Source organism: Ursus americanus, chromosome 25 (genome assembly GCF_024610735.1).
Source record: "Ursus americanus isolate L20-20 chromosome 25, mUrsAme1.1.p, whole genome shotgun sequence".
Lineage (NCBI taxonomy): Eukaryota > Metazoa > Chordata > Mammalia > Carnivora > Ursidae > Ursus > Ursus americanus.
Genome location: NC_142151.1, coordinates 21,016,585 through 21,032,996, shown reverse-complemented (window position 1 = coordinate 21,032,996; position 16,412 = coordinate 21,016,585). Strand labels below are relative to the sequence as shown.

Here is a 16,412-nt window from a genome sequence, read left to right as displayed (position 1 = left end):
ACCTGGACCTTTTATACCCACTAACTCTTTCCTGAGCCAGCTTCCTCTTGGGATAACATGTTTTGGGTGTGTATACTATAGGTACATTAAGAAAGGTTAGTTAATCATCATGTGGGCTCAGGGTGCTGGCTAAAGCTTAGAGACTACTAAGCTGACTGGAGGGGCTCAGGCAGCTGTGAGGTCACCTACGATTCTGCCAGAATGGAGGCACTCAGGCTGGTGTGCAAGGTGAGGGGTCAGAGATCTGGGAGCCCTGGCTGAAGAGAGGGTGTGTGATGCTGGAGGGGTGGGGGAACATTGGCTGGGCCCTTGCGGGCAGGTGTCGTGGTGTCCTGAACTGGGCTGGGTGGAGGTAGATGGAGAGGAGGACACCCCCTCAGCTTAGGGAGGACTCTAGGCTCAGGGCGTCTTGGAGCACATTCTCTCCAAGTGGCCCAGAGGGGAAGGGGAGAGAATGGGGAGGAGCCATTTCAGACCAGTCCAGCCTCATTCCTGAGTCCTCTACCCTCCCTCTCAGATGTCAGTGATCTGTGGGGAGAAAAGAGGCAGAGGCTGAGAAGGGTCTGTTCTCTCCTGCAGAATCACTCTGGGAGCTGAGGGGGTCTCCCTCCAGCCAGAGTGGAGGTGGAGGCCATGGGAAGACCTGATGAGGAACAGTCACCTTTTGCCTCTGTCCTGTCCTGAGACAGAGTGGCTTTGGGGTGACCAGGTCTTTAGGCCATTTGGGGTCCCAGGCATCCCAAGGGTCCCATGGGTCCTGGAGCAGAGCCAAGCTCCAGGGGCCCTGGCAGACACCTCCCCCCCCCCCCCGCCCCATGATACTCAGGCAGGGCTGGGCTTGCTGTGGTGGGTGGGGCTTCCCCAGTGAGAAGGAAGTGCCTAGAAGGTTTCCCCCGGTTATACTGTTCCTCTGCGCACCCCTGCCAGTCATTTTGTTGGTGGAGAGATGTCTCTTCAGTTCTCCTTAATACCTGAATGGACCAGGTCTGCATGCAGGAAGAGAGGGGGGAGGGCAGGCAGAGGGCGGGAGGAGAGAGAAAGGGGCAAATGTCCTTCCTTTCACTGAACTCTGAGCCCTGCTCTACTCCCTAGATTCTGAAGGGTGGGAGAGGTGTGAAAGCAGATGTAGAAATGACTAGAAATGGGGCAAAATGGTGGGATGTAGCAGGCTGGAGAGATGGAGGTAATGGAGAGGTGGAGCCCATTGGGAGGTGGGGGTTGTCTGGGGAGGTGAGCCAAGAGGGGAGGGAGGCAGTCTGGGGAAGTGGAAGGTCATCTAAGTGGGAGGGGAGAGAGTGGGAGGTGGGCAGGGGAGGGGTCAGAGGGATGGGGATGGGTGGGGGGGAGGTGGAGGCACCAGGATGGGCAATGGCAAATGGAAGCTCAGATATGGTCAGGGCGACCAGTTGTCTGGAAGGAGGACTGCAGGAGGACCCCCCTGGGAGGAGGGGAAGCAGACAGCAGTTCAGAAGCAGAGCCTGGGAGGATGTACAGAGTAAGCCTGTGGCAGGGAAACCAAGGGTCTTTGCGGGCCCTTGGAGGGTCCCAGGAAGGTGAGGTAAGACCTCAGAGCCATTTCCCACTCAGGCTGTGGCTTGACTCTGGAGGGGGATGAAGAGGCCACCTGAGCAGCAGGGTAGGGCAGCCATCCCAGCTCCCCTTGGCCTAAGGCACCTGCAGGGGGTGCCCATCTGGGTGGGAGCCACTGGGCTGCTTGCCAGTCTGAGCACAGAATCTAGTGGGGTTTCTTCCAAAGGGTTGTTTAGTATTTGTGGGGCGACACAGTCTCTCCCTTGACTGCTTAGCAGAGCAGGTCCTGTCCTATAACTGCCTCTCACGCTGTCTATAAAGAATGCGTCGGAATTGGTGTAATTCAGGGACATTCAGGATGACTTTCTGCAGGTTTGCTCCTTGCGTGCTGATTAACCCTTCATATCCATCTGATTGGAGGGCCTAGTGCTCCATCCCAAACTTTTCAGCCATGGCCAGCTGCGTTAAAGTTTATTAGGGAAAAGGCTACCTGCAAAGGGGAAGAGGCACTAGGGACCAGGAGGGGAGGGGGCAGGGCCGGGGTGGGGGAGTCAGATGGAATTGGCCTAGTCAGAGATGAAGTTTCCCTAGGTGTGTTCAACTGAGGGTCTGAGGCTGAAGGAGATGGAGTTTCTGCATCAGGGACAGAAGGACTGGAAGGGTGTTGGGGAGATGCTCACCACAGGGGCGGGAGAATGGAGTGGGGTGGCTTCCATGGGTGGACACACTGCTGATCAAACTTTACCTGCCTTAATCTTCACAGAGGTATTAGGTAAATTTTAATAATCCCACCTTACAGGTGATGAAACTGAGGCTCAGAGAGGTTATGCGAAGGGCCCAAGATAACAGCATATGAAGAAGCAAAGGCAGGATTTGAACTTGGGTCTTTGCTCCTGAGCTCTTGCTCTTCCCCCACACCACTGGGTAGAAGGTCTTACTGTTTTATGCGTCTCCCTCAGCTGCAGGCCTGGGGGTGGGGGTGAGGTGGGGGGTGGCAGGTAGGTGCTCACAAGTGCCCGTTGTGAGAGGGACTGAGTGATCTCTGAGGGCTGCACTTCCACGGTGTGGGCCACAGTCCCAGAGACTCTGGTGGCAGGAAGGGGGGTAGAGCAGGGGAGCTGCAGTGTGGGCCAGGAAACCGGAAGCAGGTTCCCTGTGGGTTTCCCTGCTTTCCCCTGCACATTCTAGATCTCTAGGATCTAGAGGACTGGGCTCTGGAGTCTTAGAAGAAAGGAATAGAGTGGTGCGTATGTGTGCACAAGTGTGTTTGATGAGTGTGTGAGAGTGTGTAAGTCTGGGTGTGCATGTCGACAAATGTTTGTGAGTGTGTGTCTTTGTGTTACATACATGTGAGAGTGTGATGTATGGGTGTGTATATGTGTGTATTTTGAGGGTGTCTGTGTGTGTGTATGAGTGTGAGCATCTGTGTTTGTATTTGCATGTGCACAGGTGTGTGTGTGTGTGTGTGTGTGTGTGTGTGTGTGTGTGTGCTGTCCCAGGGGAGCCTGAAGTCTCACAGCTGCAGATGTCTTTGATTTGTGCACATTTCCAGCAGGTTCCAGGCTGTGCTATGGGGTGGGGGGAGGGGGGAGGCCAGGAGAGGAAGGCTGTTAGTGCTGGAGGTGTGGGGGATGAGAGCCTGAGCAGTGGGTGTCTCTGTCCTGCCAGGGACAGGGTGGTGGCCTCAGGGTCCTGGGTCTGAGGCTGGGTGGATACTGGGGCCTGAGGCCTGCACTCAGGGCTGCATGGGAAGAGCTCAGAGGCCCTGCTCTTACCAGGGAGAGCCATAAAGATGGGGGAGCAGGATGGGAGGGAGAACAGACAGTGGAGTGTTCAGGCCTGCACTCTCCCAGCCCCCACCCCCAGGAATTGGGAATGATGGAACATCTCTCTTATGGATTACTTCTTTCTATGTCCACAGCCCCAAAATAATGATGATGAGCTTATAATAACTACCATTTGCTGAGTACTCCAAACACTTTACATAAGCACGTCTTTCATACAAAGTTGGATGAGGTGAGTGATTTGTTCTTTTCACAAAAGTTGAAACTAAGGCTCAGAGAAGTAAGTCATTTGTGCAAAGTGAGTAGTGAGGCTAGGATTTGTACCTCATTTGAGCAGTCTTGTGCCTGCAATCCCCGAGCTGTTCTCTGCAAGGAATAAGGGCTCAGGAAGGATTAGATGATCATTGACACTTGATGGCATAGAGGTAATTGAAAGACAGTGGATAATTCCAGTAGTGAATAATGAAAAACCAATTTCTATGTGTTTGTGGCAGAGACACACTCAGAGACACACGCAGCTCATACTCAGACACTCTCTCCTTCACCTTCCCTGGGCCCCACCCAGCAGTCAGGAGCCAGGAAAGGGGGCGATGCTGGGTACGTATATTCATAAAGCTCCTCACTGAAAGCCATGAGTGTGGACCTAATATATGGACATACATGGTTGAGTTAGAGTGGAAATATGCACCAAGGAGTGGGGAATGTTTCTGTCGATATGTCTACAAACATGGGCATAGTTTTAGACTTATTGGGTATGGTCTCTGTGTGTGTGTGTGTGTGTGTGTGTGCGTGTGCGTGTGCACATACAGGAATCCTGAAGGAGTTCAATCAGCACTAAGGAACCAGCTGCCTTCCAACCTTGGCCCTGTTTGGTGCATTTGTACCAAACCCTGAGATTTATTTTTCATCTTCTTTCATGGATAACTTAAGGATTTTCTTTCTGGGAAGTTCATGACTAAGATGTTTGGCTGCCGTGGAGCCCTCTGCATCTGCTACAGTCAGAAGAGGTTTGCACAGAAAGAGAAACAGGAGCGGCAAGGAAATCCCCTCCTATTTTTTACCCTCTTGTCTAATACACAGTTGCAGTCACAGGTACACCACCCACAGAACCACTTCCCCTCTCCTCCAACCGCCTGACAGAAGGCACTAAGAGATGCCATTTTACTTACTTCTTCACTTCCAAGTATGACTCTTTACTTGAGCCACCCCAAAAGAGGAGAATTAAAAATTATACTAAATAAAGAATCTAGAGTGGAGATTGTGAGAAACTGGTCATTTGTGGAACTAATTTGATAAAAATGCAATGAGCTCTGACAGAGAGGAAGGCTGTTAGTGCTGGGTGGGGGGTGGGGGATGGGAGCTTGAGCAGTGGGTGTCTCTGTCCTGCCAGGCACAGGGGAGTGGCCTCAGGGTACTGGGTCTGAGGCTGGGTGGAGGCTGGGGCCTGAGACCTGCACTCAGGGCTGCATGCGAAGAGCTCAGAGGCCCTGCTCTGACCAGGGAGGGTCATAAGGGGGGAGGGGCAGCGTGGGAGGGAGGCCAGACAGTGGAGGGTTCAGGACTGCTCTCTCCCTGCCCCCACCCCCAGGATTTGGGAATGATGGAACCAGGCTGCAGTTCCTAACTCTAGGGTCCACCCTTTCTGCCTGAGGGCCTCAGAGTCCCCAGAAGTCCTTGTGTGTCACCTGCTCAGGCTGGGATGACCTGAATCAAAGTGAAGACTTCTATCTCTAGTCAGTACCACCCAGACAGGTGCAGAACAAGTCCTTGTCTCCTGGAGGCCTCTCGTGAGGCCATGTGTGCATTCTTACTGTGTTTCATACAAGCTGAGGCTTTCACACCCCTTATGCTGGGAAGTTCCTACTGAGTCTAAATCAAATCCTCGGGTTGCACTTTGTGCCCTATAAACCCAGGCTGAGTTTGTGAAATTAAAGACCAGTGTCCCCTCCCCCCAGCATGGTAGTAGGTTCTTCTGGATAGGGACTTGGGTCAGAGTGTCGGGACACTGAGAAGATGTGGGGAAAGCCTGGTAGGTCACAGAAGGTCAGACCTTTCCTGGGCAGGAGGACAGTGATCAGCAGGGCAGATTCAGAGAAGAGAGCTCAGAGACCTCCAGTTTTCCCTCTGGTTCCCCTGTCACTCCAGGCGGTGCCAGGGGAACTGGAAACAGGGGCTATGGTAGGAGGGAGATTAGAGCAGGGAAAGGGCTTCCCTGTCAGCAGCTGTGAGGAGCCTCTGGAAACACAGGACAAAGAGCACATGATGAATGAGGAGAAGGTCTTCTGGCAGCTCAGGAAGTAGGAGGAGGGGGCAGGGCTGTGGGACTCAGGAGCAGAGGGGGGTGTGTGCTGAGGATGGGGGTGTGCACAGCATGGTGTGTTGGCCCACATGTCTGTGTTCGTGGTGAACAGTCCTCTGTGCCCGGTTCTGTGTGTAGCATAGGTTGCATGGGAAGGGGGAGCTGTGACATCGGGGTGTGAACCCAGGGCTGTGAGCTGGCTTCCCACTGGGCCCATGAAGTGTGCTTTGCTTTTAGGAGCGGCAGTCAGCACCCATGGGAAGACCCTGCAGTGGGAATCAAGAGTGCGTGGGTTCCAGTTCTGGCTCTAGTTCTCAGCGGGTCCCCTGTGAGGCCTCAGCTCTGGGAGCTGGGATGTCACCTGCTGTCCAACCATAAAGAAAAAGCCAGTGGCCCTTCTGTACCAGCAGCCCCAGTGCTGGGGACCAGAAAAGGGAAGGGGGCTGCAGTGGGGATGCATTTCAGGTGCCGAAGGAAATAAGGGGTTCCAGTGGGAAGGACAGCAGGAGGGGTTTCCTGAATTCAGAAATTCCTGGGCTCTTGCTGGAGCCACAGACCCCCCAGCCTGGGCAGCCCAGCCTTGTCTAAGCTCCCAGGGCCCAGGGCTGGCTCTGCAGGGAGCGCCGTTCTCTGCCGCCCTCTTGTGGCCGCCGAGCCCTTAGTAGGTTGCTGCTGAGAAGCTTCCCCTCAAGTCCACAGCTCAGAGTCCCTCGCCCCCTGGTGGAAATTGCATGTATCAGGAGAAAGGATGTTTGATCATCCAGCCCCACATTTCCCCCATCTCCCCTGGTTTCTGGGGGGCACTCAGGTCCTTCTTTTTTTGTTGTTGTTGTTCTTAAAGCGTTTATTGTTTCTTTCTTTTTTTTTAAATGATTTTTTATTATATTATGTTAGTCATCATACAGTACATCCCCGGTTTCCGATGTAAAGCTCAATGATTCATTAGTTGCATATAACACCCAGTGCACCATGCAATACGTGCCCTCCTTATTACCCATCACCGGTCTATCCCATTCCCCCACCCCCCTCCCCTCTGAGGCCCTCAGTTTGTTTCTCATAGTCCATAGTCTCTCATGTTTCATTCCCCCTTCTGATTACCCCCCCTTTCTTTATCCCTTTCTTCCCCTACCGATCATCCTAGTTCTTATGTTCCATAGATGAGAGAAATCATATGATAGTTGTCTTTCTCTGCTTGGCTTATTTCACTTAGCATTATCTCCTCCAGTGCCGTCCATGTTGCAGCAAATGTTGAGAATTCCTTCTTTCTGATAGCTGAGTAATATTCCATTGTATATATGGACCACAACTTCTTAATCCAGTCATCTGTTGAAGGGCATCTCGGCTCCTTCCACGATTTAGCTATTGTGGACATTGCTGCTATGAGCATTGGGGTGCATATGGCCCTTCTCTTCACTATGTCCGTATCTTTGGGGTAAACACCCAGTAGTGCAATGGCTGGATCATAGGGGAGCTCAATTTTTAACTTTTTAAGGGACCTCCACACTGTTTTCCAGAGTGGCTGTACCAACTTGCATTCCCACCAACATTGTAGGAGGGATCCCCTTTCTCCACATCCTCTCCAACAATTGTTGTTTCTTGCCTTGTCTATTTTTGCCATTCTAACTGGCGTAAGGTGGTATCTCAGTGTGGTTTTGATTTGAATTTCCCTGATGGCTAATGATGTTGAACATTTTTTCATGTGTCTGTTAGCCATTTGTATGTCTTAATTGGAAAAGTGTCTGTTCATATCTTCCACCCATTTTTTGATTTGTTTATTTGTTTCTTGCGTATTGAGTTTGAGAAGTTCTTTGTAGATCTTGCATACCAGTCCTTTATCTGTAGTGTCATTTGCAAATATATTCTCCCATTCCGTGGGCTGCCTCTTAGTTTTTTTGACTGTTTTCTTGGCTGTGAAGAAGCTTTTTATCTTGATGAAGTCCCATAAGTTCAATTTATCTCTTGTTTCTCTTGCCTTTGGGGACGTGTCATGAAAAAGTTTGCTTTGGCTGATGTCGTAGAGGTTGCTGCCTATGTTCTCCTCTAGAATTTTGATGGATTCCTGTCTCACATCGAAGTCTTTCATCCATTTGGAGTTTATTTTTGTGTATGGTGTGAGATAGTGGTCAAGTTTCATTCTTTTGCATGTAGCTGTCCAGTTTTCCCAGCACCATTTATTGAAGAGACTGTCTTTTTTCCACCGGATGTTTTTTCCTGGTTTGTCAAAGATTAGTTGCCCAAAGAGCCGAGGGTCCATTTCTGGGTTCTCTATTCTGTTCCATTGGTCTATGTGTCTGTTTTTGTGCCAGTACCATGCTGTCTTTGTGATCACAGCTTTGTAGTACAGTTCAAAATCCGACATTGTGTTGCCCCCAGGTTTGTTTTTCCTTTACAACAGTTCCTTGGAGATTCGGGGCCTTTTCTGTTTCCATACAAATTTAAGGACTATTTGTTCCAGTTCTTTGAAAAATGTCCTCGGTATTTTGATCGGGGTAGCATTGAAAGTGTAGATTGCTCTGGGTAGCATGGACATTTTAACTATGTTAATTCTTCCGATCCATGAGCATGGAATATTTTTCCATCTTTTTATATTTTCCTCAATGTCTTTCAAGAGTGATTTATAGTTTCTAGAATATAGGGCCTTTACGTCTCTGGTTAAGTTAATTCCAAGGTAACGTATGGTTTTTGGTGCTCTTGTAAATGGGATGGATTCCCTAATTCCTCTTTCTTTGGTCTCGTTATTCGTGTATAGAAATGCAACTGATTTCTGAGCATTGATTTTGTATCCCGCCACGTTACTGAATTGCTCTATAACTTCTAATAGTTTGGGAGTGGATTCTTTTGGGTTTTCCATATAGAGTATCATGTCATCTGCGAAGAGAGACATTTTGACTTCTTCTCTGCCGATTTGGATACCTTTGATCCCTTTTTGTTGTCTGATGGCTGTTGCAAGGACTTCTAGTACTATGTTGAATAATAGTGGCGAGAGTGGGCATCCTTGTCGTGTTCCTGATCTTAAGAGAAAGGCTTCTAGCTTTTCCCCATTGAGAATAATATTTGCAGTAGGCTTTTCATAGATGGCTTTTATGAGATTGAGAAATGTACCTTCTATTCCTACACTCTGAAGGGTTTTAATCAGGAAAGGATGCTGTATTTTGTCAAATGCTTTTTTGGCATCGATTGAGAGGATCATATGGTTCCTGAGTCTTTTCTTGTTGATATGATGTATCACGCTGATCGATTTGCGAATATTGAACCACGCTTGCATCCCAGGTATGAATCCCACTTGGTCATGATGGATAATCCTTTTAATGTACTGTTGGATTCTATTAGCAAGGATCTTGTTGAGGATTTTGGCGTCCATATTCATTAGGGAAATCGGTCTGTAATTCTCCTTTTTGATGGGGTCTTTACCTGGTTTGGGGATCAAGGTAATATTGGCCTCATAGAATGAGTTTGGTAGCTTTCCTTCTGTTTCTATTTTTTGAAGTAGCTTTAGGAGAATAGGTATTATTTCTTCTTTGAATGTTTGGTAGAATTCCCCAGGAAAACCGTCCGGGCCTGGAGTTTTGTTATTTGGAAGGTTGTTTATCACTGACTCAATTTCTTCATAATTAATTGGCCTGTTTAAGAAATCAATTTCTTCCTGTTTCAGTCTTGGTAGTTTATAGGTTTCCCGGAAGGCCTCCATCTCTTCCAGATTGCTTAGTTTTTTGGCATATAGCTGTTGTTAATAGTTTCTAATAATCCTTCCAATTTCATTGGTGTTGGTCGTGACCTCTCCTTTTTCATTCATAATTTTAATAATTTGGGTCCTTTCTCTTTTCTCTTGGATAAGTCTTGCCAGTGGTCTGTCAATTTTATTGATTCTCTCAAAGAACCAGCTTCTAGTCCTGTTGATTTGCTCTACTGTACTTCTGGTTTCTAATTCATTGATTTCTGCTCTCATCTTGGTCAACTGCTTCCTCGTGAGTGGATTAGGCCTGTCCCTCTGTTGCTGTTCCAGCTTCTTGAGGTGAGAATATAAAAACTGCATTTTAGATTTTTCTATTCTTTTGAGTGTGGCTTGGATGGCTATGTATTTCCCCCTTAGGACTGCCTTTGCGGTATCCCATAGGTTTTGGACCGTTGTGTTTTCATTCTCGTTGGTCTCCATAAATTGTTTAAATTGATTTTTGATTTCCTGGTTTATCGAGTCATTCCTGAGCAGGATGGTTCTTAGTCTCCAAGTGTTTGAGTTTCTTCCAAATTTTTCCTGGTGGTTGAGTTCCAATTTCAGAGCGTTGTGGTCTGAGAATATGCAGGGGATAATTTCAATCTTTTGGTATCGGTTGAGACCTGTTTTGTGTCCCAGAACATGGTCTATTCTTGAGAATGTTCCATGGGCATTAGAATAGAATGAGTATTCTTTGGTTCTGGGGTGTAGTGTTCTATATATATCTATGAGGTCTAACTCGTCGAGTATGGCATTCAAAGCCTTTGATTCTTTGCTTAGTTTTTGCCAGGGTGTTCTGTCTATTCCTGATAGTGGAGTGTTGAGGTCCCCTACTATTAATGTATTTTTATCTATATGTCTCTTTATTCTGGTTAAGAGTTGGCTTGTGTATCTTGCTGCTCCCCTGTTGGGGGCATATATATTTATAATTGTCATATCCACTTGTTGAATACTTCCTTTAAGAATAATATAGTGCCCTTCTGTGTCTCTAACTATAGTCTCTAGTTTAAAATCCAATCTATCTGATATGAGAATTGCTACCCCAGCTTTCTTTTGAGGTCCATTTGCGTGAAAGATGGTACTCCATCCCCTTACTTTCAGTCTGAATGCACTTCAAAATGAGTCTCTTGTAGACAGCAAATGGATGGGTCTACACTGTTGACCCCAGTCACTGTGATGTAATTTGCTCATACTGTGCCTGGTGCTTCTTTAGCTCTCAGTGCAGACCCAGTCCCAGCCTTAACCTCTCCTCCCTCTCCTCCATGGGATCCCTAACCTGTGTGTCCAGCACCTTCTCCAGGGCTAGTCAGCCTCACTTGCCTCAGTTTCCCTTTTTCCTTGCCCCCACTCATCTGTACTAGGCGTGCCAGGCAGCATGAACCCTGAGAAAGTAGGCAGTGTCCATATCCATGTGGGGCCTCTGGGAGCCCCAGGTGGGCACTGGGAGGGAGCCTGGGGCAGCCCTGGCAGCAGCCTCATCCTCTCAGCTTTCTGGGCCCTTCCAGCAGCAGCAGCAGCTCCTGAGAGGGGCCCGGGCTCAGCAGGAGTCAGGTGAGAGGGAAGAGGCTCCTGGAGCCAATATGCAGCCCCTCCCTGGCCTGGCTCCCCTCCTGCTGCACACCTGCCTCCTTCTCTCTCTCTGTCTGCTCCCTCCCCCTCCTCCCTGCAGCCCTGTCTGCTTCCTTCCATCTTGGCCTCCTTCACCTTCATCTCTGTCAGCACATCTGTCTGTCTGTGGGCCTGTCTGTCTCTCTGACTCCAGATATTCTGTGGTCTGAGATTTCCCAGACTGGGGCTGCCCTCAGCTCTCCTTTCTGGCTGTCCCCATCCCTGCCTCCCTCCCTCACTGTCTGAGGGTCTCTTTTCCCATCACATCTGTGTGAGTCTCACCCTGTGAGCCTTTCCATGTGTCCCCCACATGTCCTCCTGTCTGTCTCCTGTGCTGCCTCCCCCACCCCTGCTCCCTCTCTGCCCTCCCTCACAGCTCTCTCCCTGCTTCTCTTATCTCTGTGTCTCTCAGCCTTTTCCCTGTCTCTGGCTCACACCCCTGCTTCCTCCCCTCTTCCCTCCTCCCCCATCAAGGTTCAGATACTTCCTGTGACATCACCTGGATGGGCTCCACCTGCCAGGTCCCTATTCTGTCCCCTCCTCCAGGAGAGACTTATATCCCCAACTCTGCATCCTCTGCACCCCCAGCCCTGGGCCAGTTCTTTTTCTTCTTTTTTTAAAAAAAATTATATTTATTATAATAGCTACATACAATAGGAAGGATAAAGGGTGGGAACATGCAGGGGACATAGGAACAAGGTGACATGGCCAGGGCCACAGCTTATTCCAGGGCAGTGGGTTGAGAAGAAAAGGTCAGGGATGGAGTGGGGGACCGAGGGATGGGGTCACTGTGGCTCCAGTCCACCCACTCCCAGGAAGCTCCTGCAGTGACTGGATCCTCTTGTTTACCCTGGTGCCTTCAAATTCCATCTCTTGTCCCACCTCTGGCACTAGTGGCTCCTTATTCTGATCCCTGGACTTGTTTTACCCTGAGGTGTCTTAAGTAGGATGATGTTTAGAGCCCGAACCCGAACATTCCCTCCTTCTGAAGGTAGTGCCCTTGTCTTGCCTGCTTCTGCCCCGTCTCCAGTCTTAGCTTTTCCCCACTTTGGGGCAGAATCTATGATTCCCCTCCTTACCCCCCTCCCTTCCTCTGGTAAAAAACAAAAGTACTAAGTCCCCAGGAGGGGCAACAGATAATAACAGGAGGGGTGAGGAAGAAGGAGAACAGGGAGCATCAAGGAGAAGGCTCACAGATCTGGAAGGGCAGGGCAGGGGGTGCAGAGAGGAGAGGGGGTGAGGGCAGTGGCCGCCCCTGTCTTCTGGCATACCAGCCCACTGTCCAGGGGGCTTCAGCAGAACCGGGAGGACAGGTGTGTGGGGTCAGGTCTCCCAGGCCACTGTCACCACTGCTGTCCTGGGACAGAGCTCACCGGTACCTCTGCTGCGGAGCTCACAGACATGGTGACGTCCTGGCAGCACATCTGCACGTGGTGGGAAATAGCAGCCATGCTGGGCGTCTTGCCACACATGTGACCCTGCACCTGTCCTCGTGCGGTTCTGTGTGTGCTGCAGTGGATCCTTCGGAGCAAAAGCTGCCACACACGTCGCATGTGAAGGGCCGTCTGTGGAGTGCACGGTGAGCATGACTGATGAGGTGATCCTGGGGGAGCTGCTCTGGCCACACTGGGAGCAGTTGTAGGGCTTGTGCACTGCACCCTCCTGTCTTCTGTGTGCATGTGACAGCTCATGGGGTCCTTGTGCTTGTGCACTGTTGGCACACTGGGCACGGGTGGGGCTCCTAGTCTCAGTGCCCCAGCTCTGGTCATTTGGATGGGAGACGTCGCTGAAGGCCTTGCTGCACCTCTCACAAGCATGCTTCTTCCAGGTGCTTTCCAGAGGCGGTCACTGTCACCTGTCACCTGTGGCCCCTGTGCAGCTGACATCACACATGGTGCAGGGTATGTATAGGGCACAGTGTGGCCAGTGAGGAGACTGTCTGCAGAAGTGAGCTCACCTTCTCTCCTGGAAACTAGAGAGGAGGAAACAAAGGATTTGTTTCGGTTGTGAGCTACTGAGCTAGGTGACCTACTTTTCTCCCTATGGATCACACTCATGTAATTGAGGACATAAAAATTATAGTGAGTTTTGCCTGGATGTTTTAGGTGAGATGTATTGGATTTCAGAATTCCAAAAACCACCTTCCTGGCTCCTGTTCCTTCTCAGTCCTGGACCCTGTGTTGGCTGCTGCCCCCATCTCTCCAGTGTTTTCTTCCCGGAAAGCCTGTCCTCTCCTTCTTGCAGGTGGTTATGAAGGCCCTGCCCCTTTCTCCTTCTTCCTCTCTGTTCACAGAGCCTGTGTGAGTATAGGTGGGTAAAGGGAAGGGTGAAGTACACATTCTTGGCCATCAGTACTGCCTAATGGATGACGCAGAATGAGGAGAAAGGGGACCAAAATGACATCTATCCTTGGGTAGCAGATTTTGGGGCTAAGAGTTTTAAGACTAAGAGACCAGTATTTGTTTTTTAAACTCTGATGATACATAAAACATGGGTCTGTACTTGCAGCAAGGCCCTCTAGTTCATGAATTAATGTGTTATTACTCACGCTCAATCACCGTGCACACTTACTGCCTGTGAATTCATGCACAACACATTCATGCCCTGTGTGTCTTACCACCTAATTAGTACATGAAGCTACATGATTCATGAATCCAAGGGGTAATGTCATGTGGTGTGTAAAAAAGGAGAATGTTGGGGTGCTGGGATGGCTTAGTTGGTTGAGAGTCCGACTCCTGATACTGGCGGAGGATTAGGTCTCATGGTTGTGAGTTGGGTCCCATGTTTGGCTCCATGCTGTGCATTGAGCCTACTGAAGAATAGAATTAAAGAAAAGCAGAATGTTGGGAGGTATTGGTACTTTATCCAGGGGGAAAGCAGGATTGATTTTTCTATGATGTCTTTTGGTGTCAATTTCTATGGTAGGTGGGCTGCAACAAATTACATGTGACTTCTCAGTTTTGGATGGTTAGCTGAACAGCATTGTTCAATAAATATTTATTGTCTCCCTAGGCATTATGGAAGGATAGCATTTACTAGAAGAAATATGGAGCAGCAGCTTTGAAGCCTGAGCAAGGGACCTCGGCAGCCTCAACCTGACTTGGCTTCACTCAGCCTTACTGAACCAGATGCAACACTGTTGGCTCCCTGGGCTTGCTACAGCTCCCTGATCCTTAGCATCGTCTTCAATTCCAGCTAGAATGCTGCGTCAGGCACTTCGCAGACTTGGTCAAAAGCTCGTACGCAGACATCCACTGGAGGAAGTGTTTGAGTATAAAACTGGCAGAAGCCTGAGCACTCTGGATTTAGTGGCCCTGGGTGTGGGCCGCACCGTGGGTGTTGGTGTGTATTTCCTGGCTAATGAGGTGGCCAGTAATCAAGCAGGACCATCCATTGTGATCTGCGTTTTGGTGGCGGGCCTGACTTCACTGTTGGCTGGGCTGTGCTATGCAGAGTTTAGTGCCCGGGTTCCCCATTCTGGCTCAGCATATCTCTACAACTTTGTCACTATAGGTGAACTCTGGGCTTTCATCACTGGCTGGAACCTCGTCCTCTCCTTTTTTGCTGATGCATTCATTGTGGTCCAGGCCTGGTCCATGGCTTTTGATCTCCTGTTTACAAACCGGATCTCTGAGACCATGCATGAGAGCATCTCAGAGCAAGTTCCCCAATTCTTTGCAGACAATGTAAACTACTTTTTTGTCCTCTTTCTATTTTTCTTCGTGGAAGTTCAATACGTGGGGCGACGTGGGTTCTTCAGAATTTTCAAAGTGTTCACATTGGTGAAGCTTTTGGTTCTCAGTTTTGTCATCATCTCTGGCTTCATTAAGGGGGACCTGCACAACTGGAAGCTCACAGAAGAGGACTACATACAGGCTGGACTCAATGGCACCTCTAGCTTGGGCCCTCTGGGCTCTGGAGGATTCATGCCTTTTGGCTTCCAGGGGATTCTCCGAGGATCGGCTACCTGTTTCTATGCATATATTGGTTTCAGCATTATTGTTACCAGAGTCAAAGAATCGCACAATCCTCAGCGTTCCATCCCCATGGGCATTGTGGTTTCACTGCTCATCTGCTTTTTGGTGTATTTTGGTGTCTCTGCAGCACTTACACTCATGGTGCCTTACTACCAGCTTCGACCTGGAAGCACCTTGCCTGAGGTATTTCTCCATATTGGCTGGGCCCCTGCCTACTATGTTGTAGTTATTGTAATGTTTTGTAATGTTTTTGTCTACACCTACAGGAGCTTTACATTCCCCATACGTTTGGTGATATACATGATGGCAGAGGATGGCCTCCTGTTCCCTGTCCTTACCGGGATCCATGCTAAGTCATATGTCTATATCGTGTCCACTGTGATCTTTGGCATTATTGCAGCAATCACGGTATTCTTCTTTGGACTCACTGATCTTCTGGAACTGAGGTCAATTGGGACTCTGATATCTTATTCGCTGGTAGCTTTTTGTGTTCTCATAGTCAGGTATCAGCCTGAGAGAAGGAAGGAGGAAAATGAAGAGCTGCAGGAGAATGGGGGAAATGAAATGCAGGTGCAGGAGGAGAATGGACCTGCAGCAGAGAAGCTGACTCTACAGGGACTATTTTTTCCAGGCAGCCCCACCCCCACTCCACTCTCTAGCAGGGTTGTCTATGTTTGCTCCTCACTGCTTGCTCTGCTGCTGACTCTCCTCTGCCTGGTGCTGGCCCACTGGCCAGGTCTGCTTTCTGGAGACCCAGGTCCCATCACAGTGGTCGTGCTGCTCCTGGTGCTCATCACTGGGATCACTGGGGTCATCTGGAGACAGCCACAGAGCTCCACCCGCCTTCCCTTTAAGGTCCCTGCTCTCCCTTTCCTCCCACTCCTGAGCATCTTCCTGAATGTTTACCTTATGATGCAGATGACAGCTGGACCCTGGCTGAGATTTGGTGTCTGGATGCTGATTGGTTTTGCTATCTACTTCAGCTATGGGATCCAGCAAATCCTGGTCACTTAACCGTACTTAAAGGCCCAGACTGTAGACCTTGACTTCTGCAGTGCCAGTACATATTTGCCCTGACGTCATCAAACCTGCATGGGGGAGCGGGCTGACTCGTGGATGGCACCTGCAAAACAGCGGACTGAGACCGTGAGCCGGGAGCGCCCGCCACCAGACTTCTCAGGGAACTCGGGTGTGCTCACTGGAAGCAGACTGAGACCAGGAGCTCCAGGAGTGCGTGGGGGCAGGGGGGGGGCGGCTGGCAGCTGGCGGCTGGCAGCATTAGAAACACAAAGGACAGAGATGCGCTGGCCCTGGAAGTGATGGCTGGGACGCCGGGTGTGGGGTGCACATCCCAGGATGCTGCAGGGTTGAGCAGCACCAACAGTAACAGAGTTAAAGTGGCCAGAACATCAGTGGAGAAGGGTCCGCAATCCCTCTGTTCTGAGACAGAGGCTGAGATTTGGCCGCTGCTGCTCTGACTCTCAGAAGAGGCACAGCAAACC

At 49.8% G+C, this 16,412-nt stretch overlaps 1 pseudogene across 1 annotated transcript; it reads left to right on the top strand.

The window, feature by feature from the left end:
* The first annotated feature begins 930 nt into the window (after positions 1-930).
* On the top strand, positions 931-16,139 carry LOC123801697 (cationic amino acid transporter 3 pseudogene; annotated as a pseudogene). The gene is made up of 4 exons (XR_015721636.1): positions 931-984; positions 3,452-3,546; positions 12,762-12,834; positions 13,946-16,139. The product of XR_015721636.1 is annotated as a cationic amino acid transporter 3 pseudogene (transcript).
* Positions 16,140-16,412: the final 273 nt, after the last annotated feature.